Genomic DNA, 18,219 nt, shown 5'->3' with positions numbered 1-18,219 from the left:
GAGCACCCAGATTCATAAAGCAAGTCCTTAGAGACCTACAAAGAGACTCAGACTCCCACACAATAATAGGAGACTTTAACACCCCATTGTTAATATTAGACAGATCAACAAGACAGAAAGTTAACAAAGATATCCAGGACTTGAACTCAACTCTGCACCAAGTGGACCTAATAGACATCTACAGAACTCTCCTCCCCAAATCAAAAGAAAATACATTCTTCTCAGCACCACATCGCACTTATTCTAAAACTTACCATATAATTGGATGTAAAGCACTCCTCAGCAGATGTAAAAGAACAGAAGTCACAACAAACTGTCTCTCAGACCACAGTGCAATCAAATTGGAACTCAGGATTAAGAAACTCACTCAAAACTACACAACTACATGGAAACTGAACAACCTGCTCCTGAATGACTACTGGGTACATAACGAAATGAAGTCAGAAATAAAGATGTTCTTTGAAACCAATGAGAAAAAAAGATACAAAGTACCAGAATCTCCAGACACATTTAAAGCAGTGTGTAGAGGGAAATTTATAGCACTAAATGCCCACAAGAGAAAGCAGGAAAGATCTAAAATCGACACCCTAACATCACAATTAAAAGAACTAGAGAAGCAAGAGCAAACAAATTCAAAAGCTAGCAGAAGGCAAGAAATAACTAAGATCAGAGCAGAACTGAAGGAGATAGAGACACAAAAAAACCTACAAAAAAAACCTACAAAAAAAATCAGTGAATCCAGGAGCTTGTTTTTTGAAAAGATCAAAATTGATAGATTGCTAGCAAGACTAATAAAGAAGAAAGGAGAGAAGAATCAAATAGATGCAATAAAAAATGATAAAGGGGATATCACCACTGATCCCACAGAAATACAAACTGCCATCAGAGAATATTATTAAGCACCTCTACGCAAATAAACTAGAGAATCTAGAAGAAACGGATAAATTCCTGAACACATACACCCTCCCGAGACTAAACCAGAAAGAAGTTGAATCTCTGAATAGACCAATAACAGGCTCTGAAATTGAGGCAATAATTAATAGCCTACCAACCAAAAAAAGTTCAGGACCAGACGGGTTCACAGCCAAATTCTACCAGAGGTACAAAGAGGAGCTGGTACCATTCCTTCTGAAACTATTCCAATCAATAGAAAAAGAAGGAATCCTCCCTAACTCATTTTCTGAGGATGGCATCATCCTGATGCCAAAGCCTGGCAGTGACACAACAAAAAAAGAGAATTTTAAACCAATATCCCTGATGAACATTGATGCGAAAATCCTCAGTGAAATACTGGCAAACCGAATCCAGCAGCCCATCAAAAAACTTATCCACCATGATCAAGTTGGCTTCACCCCTGGGATGCAAGGCTGGTTCAACATACACAAATCAATAAACATAATCCATCACATAAACAGAACCAATGAAAAAAAGCCACATGATTATCTCAATAGATGCAAAAAAGGCCTTTGACAAAATTCAACAGTCCTTCATGCTAAAAACTCTCAAAAAACTAGGTATTGATGGAACGTATCTCAAAATAAGAGCTATTTATGACAAACCACAGCCAATATCATACTGAATGGGCAAAAACTGGAAGCATTCCTTTGAATACCAGCAAAAAACAAGGATGCCCTCTCTCACTACTCCTATTCAACATAGTATTGGAAGTTCTGGCCAGGGCAATCAGGCAAGAGAAAGAAATAAAAGATATTCAATTAGGAAAAGAGGAAGTCAAATGGTCCTTGTTTGCAGATGACATGATTGTATATGTAGAAAACCTCATTGTCTCAGCCCAAAATTTCCTTAAGCTGATAAGCAACTTTAGCAAAGTTTCAGGATACAAAATCAATATGCAAAAATCACAAGGATTGCTATACACCAATAACAAAGAGAGAGCCAAATCATGAGTGAACTCCCATTCACAATTGCTACAAAGAGAAAATACCTAGGAATCCAACTGACAAGAGATGTGAAGGACCTCTTCAAGGAGAACTACAAGCTACTGCTCAACAAAATAAAAGAGGACACAAACAAATGGAAGAATATTCCATGCTCATGGATAGGAAGAATCAATATCATGAAAATGGCTATACTGTCTAAGGTAATTTATAGATTCAATGCCATCCCCATCAAGCTATCAATGACTGTCTTCACAGAATTGGAAAAAAAACTACTTTAAAGTTCATATAGAAGCAAAAAAGAGCCCTCATTGCCAAGACAACCTAAGCAAAAAGAACAAAGCCGGAGGCATCATGCTACCTGACTTCAAACTATACTACAAGCCTACAGTAACCAAAACAGCATAGTACTGGTATATAGACCAATGGAACAGAACAGAGGCCTCAGAAATAACACCACACATCTACAACCATCTGATCTTTGACAAACATGACAAAAACAAGAAATGGGAAAAGGATTCCCTATTTAATAAATAGTGTTGGGAAAACTGGCTAGCCATCGTGGGAAAGCTGAAACTGGATACCTTCCTTACACCTTATACAAAAATTAATTCAAGGTGGATTAAAGACTTAAATGTTAGACCTAAAACCATAAAAACCCCAGAAGAAAACCTAAGCAATACCATTCAGGACATAGGCATGGGCAAGGACTTCATGACTAAAACACCAAAAGCAATGGCAACAAAAGCCAAAATAGACAAATGGGATCTAATTAAACTAAAGAGTTTCTGCACGGCAAAAGAAACTACCATCAGAGTGAACAGGCAACTTACAGAATGGGAGAAAAATTTTGCAATCTACCCATCTGACAAAGGGCTAATATCCAGAATCTACAAAGAACTTAAACAAATTTACAAGAAAAACAACCAACCAACCCCATCAAAAAGTGGGCAAAGGATATGAACAGACATTTCTCAAAAGAAGACATTTATGCAGCCAACAGACACATGAAAAAATGCTCACCATCACTGGTCATCAGAGAAATGCAAATCAAAACCACAATGAGATACCATCTCATGCCAGTTAGAATGGCAATCATTAAAAAGTCAGGAAACAAGAGGTGCTGGAGAGGATGCCGAGAAGTAGGGATGCTTTTACATTGTTGGTGCGAGTGTAAATTAGTTCAACCATTGTGGAAGACAGTGTGGTGATTCCTCAAGGATCCAGAACTAGAAATACTATTTGAACCAGCAATCTCATTACTGGGTATATACCCAAAGGATTATAAATTGTGCTACTATAAGGACACATGCACACGTATGTTTATTGTGGCACTATTCACAATAGCAAAGACTTGGAACCAACCCAAATGTCCACCAATGATAGACTAGATTAAGATAATGTGTCACATATACACCATGGAATACTATGCAGCCATAAAAAAGAATGAGTTCATGTTCTTTGCAGGGACATGGATGAAGCAGGAAACCATCATTCTCAGCAAACTATCACAAGGACAGAAAACCAAACACCACATGTTCTCACTCATAGGTGGGAACTGAACAAAGAGAACTCTTGGACACAAGGCGGGGAACATCACACACGGGGGCCTGTCTGGCGGTGGGGAACTGGGTGAGGGATAGCATTAGGATAAATACCTAATGTAAATGATGAGTTTATGGGTGCAGCAAACCAACATGGCACATGTATACCTATGTAACAAACCTGCACGTTGTGCACATGTACCCTAGAACTTAAAGCATAATTTAAAAAAAAGAAGAAGAAGAAGAAAAGAAAATTGTGGATTAAAAAAAAAGAACTGAGAATAGATATTTCATTTGATCCAGTAATCCCACTACTGGGTATCTACCCAAAGTAAGTCATTATTTACACTTACACTTGCATACACATGTTTATAGCCGCCCAATTTGCAATTGCAAAAATATGGAACCAGCCCAAATGCTCATCAATCAACAAGTGGATAAAGAAAATGTGGTATGCATTAAATATACACAATGGAATACTACTCAGCCATAAAAAGGAATGAAATAATGGCATTCGCAGCAACCTGGATGAAGTTGGAGACCATTATTCTAAGTGAAGTAACTCAGGAATGGAAAACCAAACATCGCATGTTCTCACTTATAAGTGGGAGCTAAGTGAGGAAGCAGAAGCATAAGAATGACATAATGAACTTTGGAAACTCAGGAGGTATGTGTCGGGGGGTAAGGGATAAAAGTCTACACATTGGGTACAGTGTATACCGCTTGGGTGATGGAGGCACCAAAATCTCAGAATTCATCACTAAAGAACTTATGCATGTAACCAAAGACCATCTGTTCCCCAAAAATCTATTGAAATAAAAAAAAATACTAAGAAAAAAAATGCTAGCTATTTAACAATTAGCTTGCAAAATTCCTGAAGTTTTAACTATCAGCTTTCAAGAGCTGGTACAAACCGGCTCCAACACACCACGGTCTGGCACTCTTCAGCATAAAGACAGAATGTTGCAACAGATTTCTAACCAGCTACCTCTCCTGCCTCTTTCTCCCTACTTTTTTTCCCTCATCATCTCACAGGATGAGAAGTGATGAAAATTCCCTTTTGTTTTCTACCCAAGTTTCTATGCAGCAAGTTGCATAGCCAAGACAGGCAGCTTCTCTACATTTAAGGCATGAACTCTAAGATCTGAGCCCCTTCTCCCTAAGGTTTGGTTCTTGAGGTGCTAAGTAGAAGCTAGAAATATTAGAAAATGTTTTCCTTTCCCAAGTCCTCTTATCAGACTGTTACAATCAGTTTTGAATGTCAGAAGCTGAATATGCTTTCTATCATTCACATTGGATTATTTCTATTTATCTGTCTTCAAGTTCACCAGTGCTTGCTTTTGTCATTTCCACAGACCCAAACCAGTTAGCTTTTTAAAGTTTTGTTACTATATTTTTTGCTTCTAAAGTTCCTATTTGGTTCTTTTTCCATTTAATATTTTTATTTGTATGCTGAAATTTTCTAGCTTTCTGTTCATTTCAATAGGATTTGCCCTTACTGCTTTGAGTATTTTTGTAATCACTGTCTTAAAGTCTTTGTCAGGTAATTTAAACATCTGTGACATCCTGACTTTGGAATTTTTTTGTTTTCCTTTGTAAGTTGAGATTTTTCTTGGATCTTTGTATGCTAACTAATTTTGAATGGTTTCCTGGGTATTTTGGATATTATGTTATAAAGCTCTAGGTCTTATTCAAACCCTATGGGAAATGTTGGTATTTTCAGTTAGGCAGCCAAAATGCTTTGTTTAGCAAACTGTTAAATTCAGGCAGCAAATTCTGGTTATTTTAGGGAGGAATGATAAAAAATTTAATTTATGGACTTATTAATCTGAGAGAAACCAACTTTCTGTTTATGCGGTTTCCAGGTTAGCACCATTTTCAAAACTTTTGTAGTGCTATTCAGATGCATCCCACACATGTGCCCTCCAGTGGTGACTCTGGGTTCCGGGCTGTAGTCTATCCCATAATTCAATTCTCAAAGGCGGGTATTCTGCTTACAGTCAGATCCATGCATGTGGATGAGTTCAGGGGTAAGCTCAGGAGCTCACATACAACTTTATAAGGTTGCTTTTCTTAGCTCCTCCCTCTCCACAATCTCCCCAGTGGGGGTTTCCTGGGGCTCTCTGTTTTTAGTTTCCAGCCAGAAAGCTGGGGCTTTATTTATCTTACTCTGCCACACATTTGCTACAACTGAACTCTTATCTGGGGCCAAACAATGGAAGAAATAGTTTTGAAAACAGCAAGGGTTCAGCCCACACTCTTGAGACCACAGTTCCTTCAATTGGAGAGGAGGTTTCCACCCCCTCCCTCCAGGAGTTTTACGCTCCTGTGCGTCCCCATTGCTGCCACTATCTCTGCTGCCACCTCAGGCTTTCTTGGGGACTGGGATGCAAGAGATTGGAGAAAATAAGTAAAAATGAAAAATTATCCAACTTTTTCTTAGCATTAGGTGACACATCTCCCACTCCTCAAACCTTAACCAGTTGGTTTGCCCTGAACCTGTCTGTATGCCAATGCCTCCTTTCATGCTTCAGGCTGTGTTGAGTCCAGGAAATTTGGGAGATGGGGGAAATGTAAACTACTAGTCCAGCAGGTCTTCAAGCTCTATCTAGTCTTTTTCTCCAAACCACTTGCTACTACTTACTTTTCAGTCTTCAAATAGCTGCTCCACACATTCTGTCTAGATATTATAACTGATTTTGATGGGAGAGACAGGATGGAGTGTATTTAATCTATCTTACCTGGAACCAGAACCCCCACAACATGATCAGAGGTATCTTCCTAAATCACACATCTAGGCATGTCACCCCCCTGCTTAAAGCTTTTAAATCCCTTCTCCCCCATGCCTTCAGATGCCTCCATCTGTGATGCCATCTCCTCCGTAATCTGGCCTTTCCTCCTCTCTCCAATTTCCAGCCACTTTCACCTCACACCCTACTCAGCAGCAACACTGAGCCATGTGCAGCTCCTGGAACATGCAATGCTCTCCTCACCTCCCAACCTTGGCACATATGTTTCCCTTACTTAGAATGTGCTTCTCCCTTCTTTCCCCAACAACTTTTCCATAGACCTTAATAGAGATATTGTTTTCTTTAAGAAACTTCCTTTGTCCACAAGAATGGATTAGCTTTCCTTACTGTGAGCATCCATCGCACCCTATTGCAGAACTTGATCAGCTGTACTACAGTTGTCTGTTTATCTGCCTGTCTTCCCCACTATATGGTAAGTACCTTGAAGGCAGGCGCTATGTCTTCACCAGTTTCTATCAGAGCTTCTGGAACATAGTAGGTTCTTAATCAAGGTCTGTGGAATTGAATTTGGGTACCAGCAGTGCCTCTGGAAGGGATTTTCTACCCCTCTACTTCTGCTTCCTTTCTCGAGGTCCCTGATAACAACCTGCCATGGGTTCTTCATCAACAATATGCTCCATGCTGGATCTTAAACTCCACCTTGGATCGAGGTTAATGACACTTGTACTGCTCTAACCTTCCATTGTGTGAACCACCAGATTTCCATCCTTTCTTCAGACTTGTGTAACTGAGTGCTGCTCCCACACATGACCACCCCCAACCTCACTCAGCATCTGTGGAGGTGAATTATATCAGGATCCACAATACCCTTGGGAAGTCAATTGCCTCCCCCAAACTTGTGCCTCCTTCTTCCGACCCACTAATAACCATCAGATACTGATAAAGTAAACCATGATTTCCTAGTTCACTTTATCACCCCTGCCCCATCTGTCTGTCTAAACCTTACCCCAAAAATACCTGATGTGCAAGCCACAGAGGAAATGTTTAATTTTCTAGTAGTCACATTAAAAATAAAGAAAAAGAAAAAGGTGAAATTAATTGTAATAGTACCTTTTATTTCAATTATCTAAAATGTTATTATTTTAATATGTAATAAATAGTTTTTAAATTTATTAGTAAGATATTTTACATTCTTGCTTTCCTCTAAGACTTCAAAATCCAAGCTGTATTTAATCCTTACAGCCCATCTCAATTTGGACTAGCTTCATTTCAAGTGTGTGACGGCCAATGAGCCAGTGGACATTGTATTGAATAGCACATGACCAGAAATTAGGTATTAGTAGTAATAAAAATAATAATAGCTAATACTTACTGTGTACTTGCAACACACCCAGCACGCTCCTGAGCCCTGGAGACTTTCCATGCATTCCAAAACTTCATTCTTACAGCCATCTCATAGGCTGGGGACTGTTATTAATCCCATATGGTAAATAAAGAAATAGCCTCACAGATTATGCACTTTCCCAAGGTGACACAAACTGTTGAGTGACAGAGCCAAAGCTAGCAGACTGGTGTGTTTCCAGGCTCAGGCATTTATCGCTCCTGCAACGCTTCTTCCTAACCTACAGAACAGTTACTAAATGTATGACATTTCCACACATTGAGAATACATGTGAGGACTAAAAATGTTGTGGATAAAATAGCTCAAGTGCTTTGATGGCTAAATTCTTTGTGTTTGTGTGTGTGTGTGTGTGTGTGTGTGTGTGTGTGTGTGTGTTTTGAGAAGGAGTCTCGTTCTGTCACCCAGGCTGCAGTGCAGTGGCATGATCTCGGCTCACTGCATCCTCCACCTCCCAGGTTCAGGCAATTCTCCTGACTCAGCCTCCAGAGTAGCTGAGATTATAGGCGCCCACCACCATGCCTGGCTAATCTTTGTATTTTTAGTAGAGATGGGATTTCACCATATTGGCAAGGCTGATCTCAAACTCCTGACCTCAGGTGATTCGCCTGCCTCAGCCTCCCAAAGTGTTGGAATTACAGGCGTGAGCTACCACGTCCAGTCTAAATGCAGATTTTGAAAGTCATCAGAGAAGATAAACATATCCTTCCAGAAAATACACCCCTGTGCTATAGCCAAAGAGGAAACCCAGCAAAGGGTAATATTTATTATGTTCTCGAGCTTTGAAAGCTTCAAAAAACATTCCTTTAGAGAAAGTTAGTTTCCAACAGACTTGACAGACAATTAAAATCAAGCTGGTTTCCTCCTTGGTCCCTTCACTCAGTAAACTCTGTTAGCCTCTGGAGCCAATGCTGTTAGCCTGGAATGCGGTGGGGGGACTCAGCTGCTGTCTCATGTGCTGTTTTCAAAGGCTTCTTCCGTGACGAATATCAATGGTTTCCTTCTCTCGCCCTTGCTAAGTGGAACGCCCTCTTAGCGACAAAATGGGGAGATTTGCTAGCACCTTGACTAGAAGCAGCAAATGTCACCTCCCAGGAATAGTCCTAGGCAATTCAACTTCTACTTTTCCCATGATTTATCCTCTGGGAAATACTTAACTCTGTTAACCTTCCGACTTTACATGTAAAATGTAAATGTTTTTTCAGTTTGGATAAAGTTCTGTTATAAGCAACAGAAAATCAAGCAGAGACATACACAAGTTAGAAGCGTATTTCTCTCTCCAGTGAACCCGGAAAGTTCATGGTGGCCCATGATCAGTGCGACTTGGGCTTCTTTTATTTTGTAACTCCATCATCCTTCACCTGTGGCTTCTGCCTTTTAGTCCAAAATGGCTGTTTCAGATCCAGTGATTCCATCACATTCCAGCCAGCAAGAAAGAAGAGAAGGCAAGAAAGTTATAGCCCTCTTCTTTTCAGGACCCTTCCTGGAAGTTGTACATACAACTTGTACATACGCATATTGGCCAGTAGGCCACCTGAGAAGACTGAAGCCTCAGTTCTCTCCTGGCTGCTTGGCTGGGGGTTGCACACAGCTTCTCGTTACATGGCCCTTTCAATATGGCAGCTTGCTTTATGGAAACATTATTCAGCAAGACCCAAGCTTCAAGAGGGGATGAGAAATGTAATATTTGCTCTCAGTGTCTGTGGTAGCCATGAAATGATGCCTCTCAGATCTCCAACTCAGGGAATGTAATTGTCTGAAGGCCCCAGCTGCTGTCCTCTGGAAAGGCTGATGGGATAGGGTTGCTTGACTTAGAAAGTCAAGGCTGCAGTGAGTTATGATCACGCCACTGCACTCCATCCAGCCTGCTTGACGGAGCAAGACCCCATCTCTAAATAAAATTTTAAATATACAATCCACCAGGCGCAGTGGCTCACATCTGTAATCCCAGAACTTTAGGAGGCTGAGACGGACGGATCACGAGGTCAGGAGATAGAGACCAACATGGTGAAACCCTGTCTCTACCAAAAACACAAAAAGTAGCTGGGTGTAGTGGTGCACGCCTGTAGTCCCAGCTATTTGGGAGGCTGAGGCAGGGGAATCACTTGAACCTGGGAGGAGGAGATTGCAGTGCACACCACTGCACTCCAGCCTGGCGACAGGGCGAGACTCCATCTCCAAAACAAACAAACAAACAAACAAAAAACCAATCTACTCCAAAACTACAACTTAAATGACAGAAAAAGCCTGTTTCTACTTCTGTCAATGTATGTGTATTGCATGTACGTTACAAATAATCCTTTTCCTAACTTAGAACTTACATTTCTACAGGGTAATGGCTTATGTATAAAACCAATATAAAATAATGAAGAGCAGAGATACCAAATCTTACACCTTTTCATTGTACAATCTAAAGACATGCCTCAGACCTAACAATTTTTTACATTGCAATTTTCACTTTAATTCCTTAATTTTGTACTAATTTTCCAAAATGATTGGTAGATTTCCCTCAATATGCTAAGAGGTCAGCTTTAAAGAGTGGGCAGGGGTCTTGGAAACTCAGATAAGGGCTTTGACAGTTATTTTGGGCAAAGCTAACACTGAGTCACAGGCTTGTCCCAGGGAATTATTTTCCCTAGTGCCTCAGTTGAGAAAAGTCCACTCTGATTTTATTTCTCATTCTTGTGTCTGTTTTATCATCACAGTTAATATAAAATATGCCAATAAATACTCTCTCTAAACAATAAGTCTTCTCGTTTCCCTTTTGTGCCACAGAGAACTTGCAGAAAATGGGGGGAAAGGGGGCTACTTTTTCTTAAAGCAGTTTACCCAGGAAACCCATGCTGTGTAGTTCACAACTTCAGCCAGGAGGTGGCGATAGTAACCAATGACAAAATCCTGAGACGGCCTCTATCAGCTTCTCATTGTCCTGCGGATGCTTCCTGGATCTAATCTGATGCTTATGAAAGTGATTTCCTCCTTTCAAAAACACCAGGCCCAAACAGAAACTAACTTCATCCTGCAGATAAAAAAACTGTGTGTTCCTTACAAGTTGTCAGACTCTTCCAGACCTTCAATAAATATTTTCCCAGCAGCAAAATGCAGCTGCACATTTTCGGAAGTAGAAATGGGCAAATTCCTTCTGCAGAAGCCCATGCACCATCAGGCCTCCCCCTCAGGGTGGCAGGAAGGTGTGGAAAGGGGGATTAAGCAAGCCAAGCTGCTAGACAATTCCAGCTCCAGCGAGGCCAAGCACATTCCTCCAGTTTCTGCAGGAAACAGCAGGGAACTGAAAAACGGGTTCTGTTGAGGTGAGAGTGATGTTCCCAAGTCCTGAGTCCTCAAACCAAATCACTTTCCGGCAGCAACACCTGTCTTTAGCCTGCAAACATCGATCTCATAGACTCTTTTCTGAAAGATGTTTAATTAACATGGCATTACTGCTTTTTTTTTTTTTTTTTTTTTTTTTTGAGAGTGAGTTTTGCTCTTGTTGCCTAGGCTGGAGTGCAATGGAGAGATCTCGGCTCACCTCAACCTCTGCATCCCAGGTTCAAGTGATTCTCCTGCCTCAGCCTTGCGAGTTGCTGGGATTACAGGCATACACCACCACGCCTGGCTAATTTTGTATTTTTATAGAGACGGGATTTCTCCATGTTGGTCAGGCTGGTCTCAAACTCCGGACTTCAGGTGATCTGCCCACCTCGGCTTCCCAAAGTGCTGGGATTACAGGCATGAGCCACTGCGCCCAGCCACTGCCACCTTTTAAATTACAGAACATGACTGTGCCTGCTCAATGAAGCGTTCTGAAGGATTTGGAGAGCCACAAGGAGTCCAGATCTTAACCTGAGAGCAACAGCAGCATTAAAAATGTCTAAGCCAAGGAGGAACATGGCTCCATGAATTTAGAAATGGTTAAGAAGAAAATAAGCTAGTAGGAAGGTAGAAAGTTCAATCAGTTTTCTATCCATGAATCTCAACATTAGGCTGTTTTTATTGAACTTCTGATAGTACATCTTGAAGAATGCTAAAGAAAAGTCTAGAACGGTGCTCTTAGTCTCCTTTCTCTACTGCAAAAGCCCTTTGTGATCCCCAGGGGAAGCAGTCCCCTGTTTCCACATGGTCCCAAGGAGATGAACAACGGCAGAACATTTTCCGTGCTGTGGAGGGACGTAGCTTCAGAATGTGAAAAAGTAGCCAAAGCTCTCAAACCTCCATTTCCTCGTGTGTTAAACAGGGATAATAGTCCTTACGTCAGGGTTGTTGGGAGAATGAAATGAGATCACATATGTGAGTCACTGACCTCCAGTAAGTGCTTGGTAAACAGTAGTTATCACGGGCGGAGGCCTGACCTGGGAAATGGTCAGCAGGCACAGCAAGCTCACCAGCAGATGCTAAAGTGAGCCCCAAGGCTCATCATACCCGCCACACGTACACACATACACACACACACACACACACACACACACTCATGCACATGCACAAGCAGGCATTGAGTGTCCCTCCTACATCTCACACATGCCAGGTCTTCTGGGAGTCACTTCTGTGCTTCAGCCAAGATGCCCTGGAAATGTTCCTTTTCTCACCTGCATGAAAATGCTTTTGAGCACCCCCCGCCCTCCGCCTGGGGTTCAGCCCCCTCAGACTCTGCACCCCTGGGGGTGGCCCTGACCCACCCACCCCTGGAGCTCACCATTCCAGGGCTCCCCTGATTATTTACATGGCAATAGAAAGCTTGAGATCAAGCTGAGGTTGTGGTGCATATTTGAACTACAGGGAAGGGAAAGTGTCCTGCTGAGGTTTGGAAGGAAGGTGGGAACTCACAGAAGCCACACAATGAAAAGTCACTGATGATAAACGCCGATTTCACACCCGTTAACCACAGAGAATGTGCTTGCACCGGGCCCAGGTGTCTCTTGATGGGAACGAGGTGTGCCTCTCCCCACGGTGTGCAGCCTGCCCTGTTCTTGCCCTGCAGTCTCATGGGAACTTGCACTATGTACCAGAGCCAAGTCGGAGTTCATCAGCATTCACCCAGGCCTATTCCAAGTGACTTCTCATGCCCAACCAGGCAGGGACAGAATGGATCAGCCCCCCGCATGGAAACTTCCAAAGTTCTAAAAGAGTCTTACAGCAGAAAGGAGTTCAGCGTCAGGCCCAAAGTGATTCCTTTAACAAAACCTGTGCAGGCTCTGGCTTACAGGACTTGGTTGCAAAGGTTGGTTTGGAATGTCACTTCCGTCAAAACATGACTCTTAGGGTGGCTGTGTTTCCAGGATTCCCTCAAAAGTCAGTGGAGCCCACTGTCATCCTCCCGCAGAGCCGGGAAGCCAGGGAAAGCCTGGCACACTGGGGAGACTGAGTCCAGTTCAAAATGGCTGGAGAATTGATGAGGAGGGCCAGGAATGGAGAGAGAAGAGAGAGAAGTACACAGAGGCCCATCAGATAATGAAGGACTTTGGAAGCCACTTTAGGAGTCTGGACGTTACCCTGAGATAATGGGGTGTCATGGAAGGATTTTAAGTAGAAGCCCCACTGATCAAAAAGGCTGAAATGCTTCTCCCTTCAAGGTATTGCAACAGTCGAAGTAAACTCTATGGCTGGCCCAGGGCCTGGAGCTGTAGGGGTTCTTGGACGGCAGAGGAGAGAGGGAGAGCAATGAGGGCCCTGGGCTCCCTGCCAACGTGGGCAGGGAGGGGAGCCCCGAAGCTCTTGGTTTCGGCAGAGAGAGTGGGAGAGGCCAGAAGGAGAGGCCAATAAGACACTAAATCCCACTAAATCCCAGCTCAGGGAGCTCTTTTTAGGTGGGAGGCTGGGTTTAATGCAGGTGTTCTAAGTTAGGGGATGTCTGCATCCTGCTTTCGTGAAAACACAATTTCCTCCAAGCCTAGAAACTACTATCAGTCCAGACAGGATGACTACACGGCAGTGGCCATACAAAAAAAAAAAAAAAAGGTGCAGGATGGAAAGAATGGATCTGTTTTATGTGGGGCATTAGTTATCTGGAAACGTTTGACAAAAACCAAAGGCCGGTGCCCTTCAGGCCACAGTATATAGATTTCTCTTTATGTCCAGATATGAACTGCATAAAACTTGAAGCCTGTGGGAAGAAATTTAAGGTTAAAATATTTTTATGATATAATAGTGTTTTTCTAAAAGCAAAGATAGTATAAATAAATACACCTGTACACCAATGATAAAGTTAAAATTATATATTTAAATATATTAATAAATCAAGCCATGGGGCAAACCAAGAGCAATAAAGGCAGCACGGATCCGTCATCATGAGTCAGCCAGCACTGGAGCAAACAGACAAGGTGCTTGAACTGAAGTGTTTTCATAAAAGCCATACCAACTGTGCACAAACGAGTTTTTATTTTCTAGACAGCACATGTTATAATGCAAGCCTTTTAATTTTCCTCACCTTTCATTTATTTTGCTTTTGCTCTAGACAGATGCCAGATTAGCAAAAAACAAAAATATATTCAGAAACACAGGCTTACAATATTGGAACTTCCCCTCTCAAAAAGCAAGACAGCTTCTTAGCTAAATTGCAAAAACATTGGCAGGCTTCCATGAGATTTCAAAAATAGTTAAATAGCAAGATGGCCCGCATATTTTTCCATGAATACATTAGAAACAGATTGATGACTATTGAAACATAAAACATAACTACTACCATATTTTATGGAATTCAAAACTGCCTTGGTGTAAGACACACTGTTATTTAATGAAGGACTAAGAAAAGATAAACACTGACAGAACTCTATCTGTCACACTGCTTTCTTATCATTTAGGCTTTTTAAAGCATATTACAAGAGCTCTTTTAGGCCTAATTGAACTTAGAATGTATTAATCATACATCACTCTTCTGCATGTGCAGAAAAGGAAAGATAGGTAAATCACTGGGTTACCGTATGCCTAAAACTTCACAGTCAGACTCTAACTCTTTGGAATCACTCTTTGATTCTGGATCTTTTATATCTGTGTCTTCCCAGACACTGTTGAACCTTGAGCCATCAAGAGCTTCCAGAAGGGTTTTGGCGAGGCCGTATTGCTTTTAAAAGTGCCACACAACTGTCTTCAGGATTTTCATCTAAGCCTCTGACACCCATCCTCTAAGCTTTGATGTTCGCACAGAGGCCATGGCAACCATGTCACACAGCGGCCATGGGAGTACGGAACCCAGAGATTTCAGAGTGGTTGGAGCACGAGAAAGCGTTCCTCTTAGAATCGGTGAAATACACTCAAATTTAATTTTTACTTTTGTGGTCTTCCACTTCCACTTTTCCCCCCACCTCCAACCAGATAAATTTATATACATCTAAGTCCAAAGATAACTCTTAGGGAAGGAGAAAATTCTGACATCTATAATAAAAAGTAGGAAAAAACACATTAAAAAAAACATGGCAAACCTATGATTGGAGATTATTGCGTCAGTCTACGCTCCAGAATGTCTCCTGCTGGTACACAGTGTAAATTAGCAGTGCTGGAAGCTAGGCGTGCATGTGGGTTAAGAAGCCTGGGGAGGCTCAGGGCAACAGAAATAACACAGGCGCTGGGGTCAGCCCCAGCTGGGAATGGGTGGCGGCTTTCTCATTTAACTTGCCTGATGCTGTCCATGCTACTTAACCTCTCCAAGCTCCAGGCTGCTCATCTATCAAAAGGATGATAATAGTATGTGTCTCACTGGGTTGTGATAAGGAGTAAATCAAGTCACAGATGTAAAACGCCATCAATAAATGCCAAATATATTTTGGTTCCCCCCACATTTATCCCGTCCTCAGTAAACAGCCCCAGACATCACCCAAAAGCTGAAAATAAATCAGAACCACTCAAAAACAAAGACACGAAATTGAAGCATGCTTTTTGTCTGTGTGTCGCTGAGATTCATGAGTGGCAACAAATTCTCTCATGTTTTTCCACCAACACAGAAAAAAGTTACAGCTCAATGCCGAGAGCAACATGTTTGGGTTTTTGACATTCTGCTACAAATGGTGATCTTTTAAAGAATAGTATATGAACATGACCCAAGTCTGTTGAGAAGTGAATTCAGCCACACCCTTGGGCATTCTTGGACGCAGTCAGACTCTTCCACAGCAGTGGCAAGTTCATGCCTGGGCAGACAGTTGGTGATGACACAACCCGATCCCAAGCCCAGATCACTCCCAGTGGCTTCTCTCCCTCCCTTTCTGCGGGCACACCAGCTGCAGCATTCTCCTGCCTGCCGCCAAATACAATGCCTCCACGCAGGGCATGCAGATGCAAACCTCTGCCTTCCAGGAAACCCAGCAAACCTTCCTCCTTGGAGTTGGTTCCAGTAAAAGGTGGAGCTCACCCACAGTGGGCAGGAAGCTGAAAACACAATCCCAAACTCAGCAGTGACTTTCTTTTGAGGACCTGCTAGCTCAGTTAACCATTTCAGCTTGGTTTTCCATCTTTCTAATGGGAGTAATAGGCTTCCCTCCTCTACAAGTATGTTTTGAGAATTAAGTGTTTGGAGAATGTGGCTGTTTTGTATGCTCTGGTGAGTGGAACATTGAGAGAGTACCAAACACTACTGTGGCGTATTTGTGGTGAACTTCCAGCCTGACCCTTTAGTAAACCACATTCCTAGGAATCACTTCCATCACTACTCAAGGCTTTTATAGGTTAAAAAAAAAAATCACGGCCAGGTACGGTGGCTCACGCCTGTAATCCCAGCACTTTGGGAGGCCAAGGTGGGCCGATCGCCTGAGGTCAGGAGTTCGAAACCAGCCTGGCCAACATGGTGAAACCCCGTCTCTACCAAAAATACAAAAATTAGCTGGGCGTGGTGGCAGGCACCTGTAATCCCAGCTACTTGGGAAGCTGAGGCAGGAGAATCGCTTGAACCCAGGAGGTGGAGGTTGCAGTGAGCCGAGATCACGCCACTGCACTCCAGGCTGGGCAACAAGAGCGAAACTTCATCTCAGAAAAAAAAAGAAAAGAAAAGAAAAAAGAAATCATGTAGTATAGTAGATGATTCTCTCTCTCTCTTTCCCTCTCTCTTTATCTCTCTCCCCACCCTTTTCTGTCTCTCCATCTCTTTTCTTTCTCTCCCTCCCTCTCTTTCTCTTCTCCTCTTTCCCCATCTCCCTCTCCCTTCCTCTTTCTCTCTCTCCCTTTCTCTCTTTCTCCCCCTTCTCTTTCTCTTTCCCTGTCTCTCCCTGTTTTTGGTCTGTGCAGGTTCACATCACCCCTTTCCCTTGGGCTTTGCACCATTCTCCCCCACAATACCACCTCCAATCCCTCTCCTATTTGGGGGCCCCAGGCAAAGACCCAGGACTCAGGCCTCCCTGGTTACAACATCCCACCTGCCTCAGTCTGGGTTTCCCCCAAAGCAGAGCCTTACCAGGAGGTAGCCTATTAGAAAGAAGGCACAGGGAGCAGGGGTGAGGCAAGGAGCAAAAGTCAACAGGCCAATGAGTTAATAAGTCAGCCACCAAGGTGGATTTCTGGGAGAAGATCTTGCCAGGGTAGTCCAAGCAACCTACAGCATGTACCTTAGAACTGTCTGCCTGAGGGAAAAAAAGCAGGAACATTTAGCCATTGGGTCCTTCCCCTGGCCCCTCTGCTCCTTATTTCCAGCTTAAGCACATATGAGTCTTGGGTGGGTCATGCCCGTGTCCCCCACCAGAGTTTAGAACTGCAGTAGGAGGCAGCCCAAGCCGAGGTGAGTCACTCAGGATGTGACTGAAGCCATGGCCAAGATGAGAGATAGTTCTGAGAAAATGCAAGACATGTCCAAAAGCTGTCCAGTGCACCATTCCTGGGTATTCTTTCAACAAAGGCACTTCCTAGAAAGCTGTTTTAACGTTATGACACTTCTAAAATTATAGCATTTCAGAATCCAGGAAACTTGATATAGGTCAAGGAGAGTCCCAGTGCACATGAACATATTACATTCTCTTAAAAGTTCTGCAACTTCTTTATCCCAAACGCTTGTTCCCCATGGTTAATCATCGGCCAGAAACAGACACCGGGTAACGCTGCAGGAAAGCTTCCATCGAAAGCAGCAGGTAAGCAAATTTCCTTCAGATACTTTTGTGCAATTGATTCAAGGAGGAGGGCCAGGAATGCCGTTTCTCAGAGGAGTAAAGCTCATTCACGCAGAAACAACCTGATACCATCAACATGCACGTCTATATGTTGAAGGTCAAGAATAATGAAAAAACTCATTGATAATATATGCCCTGTTTGTGAGGCACTCATCACATTATGGAACATTCAGGCAGTCCTCACCTTGCATAGTCCCAAACGCACGAATTTTCATTGTCCCATGGCAACTGAAGTTAAATAACACCAGTCCCCTACCACAACATGGTTCCAATTTCAGTCACCATTAACTGTGAGTGATTGCATGGGGGACAACCTCTGCTGCTTGCTCTGCAGTCCACAGACTACCACATAATAACAGATGTGCATCATGATCAGTGATTAACCTCATCACATCCTTCAGTCCTTCCGTGTTATCAGTTCACACACAGCAAAGCGTGTGCTCGTGCTGCCTCCTTGGCTCCCAGTGACAAACCCACATGACATTTTACAGAAATGAATACTCAAGAGAGGGAGGTAGCCAATGAAGATGAAAGTATAGCAAAGAAACAAAA

The sequence above is a fragment of the Macaca fascicularis genome, chromosome 4 (genome assembly GCF_037993035.2).
Source record: "Macaca fascicularis isolate 582-1 chromosome 4, T2T-MFA8v1.1".
Taxonomy (NCBI): domain Eukaryota; kingdom Metazoa; phylum Chordata; class Mammalia; order Primates; family Cercopithecidae; genus Macaca; species Macaca fascicularis.
Note: the sequence above shows the minus strand (reverse complement) of the source record.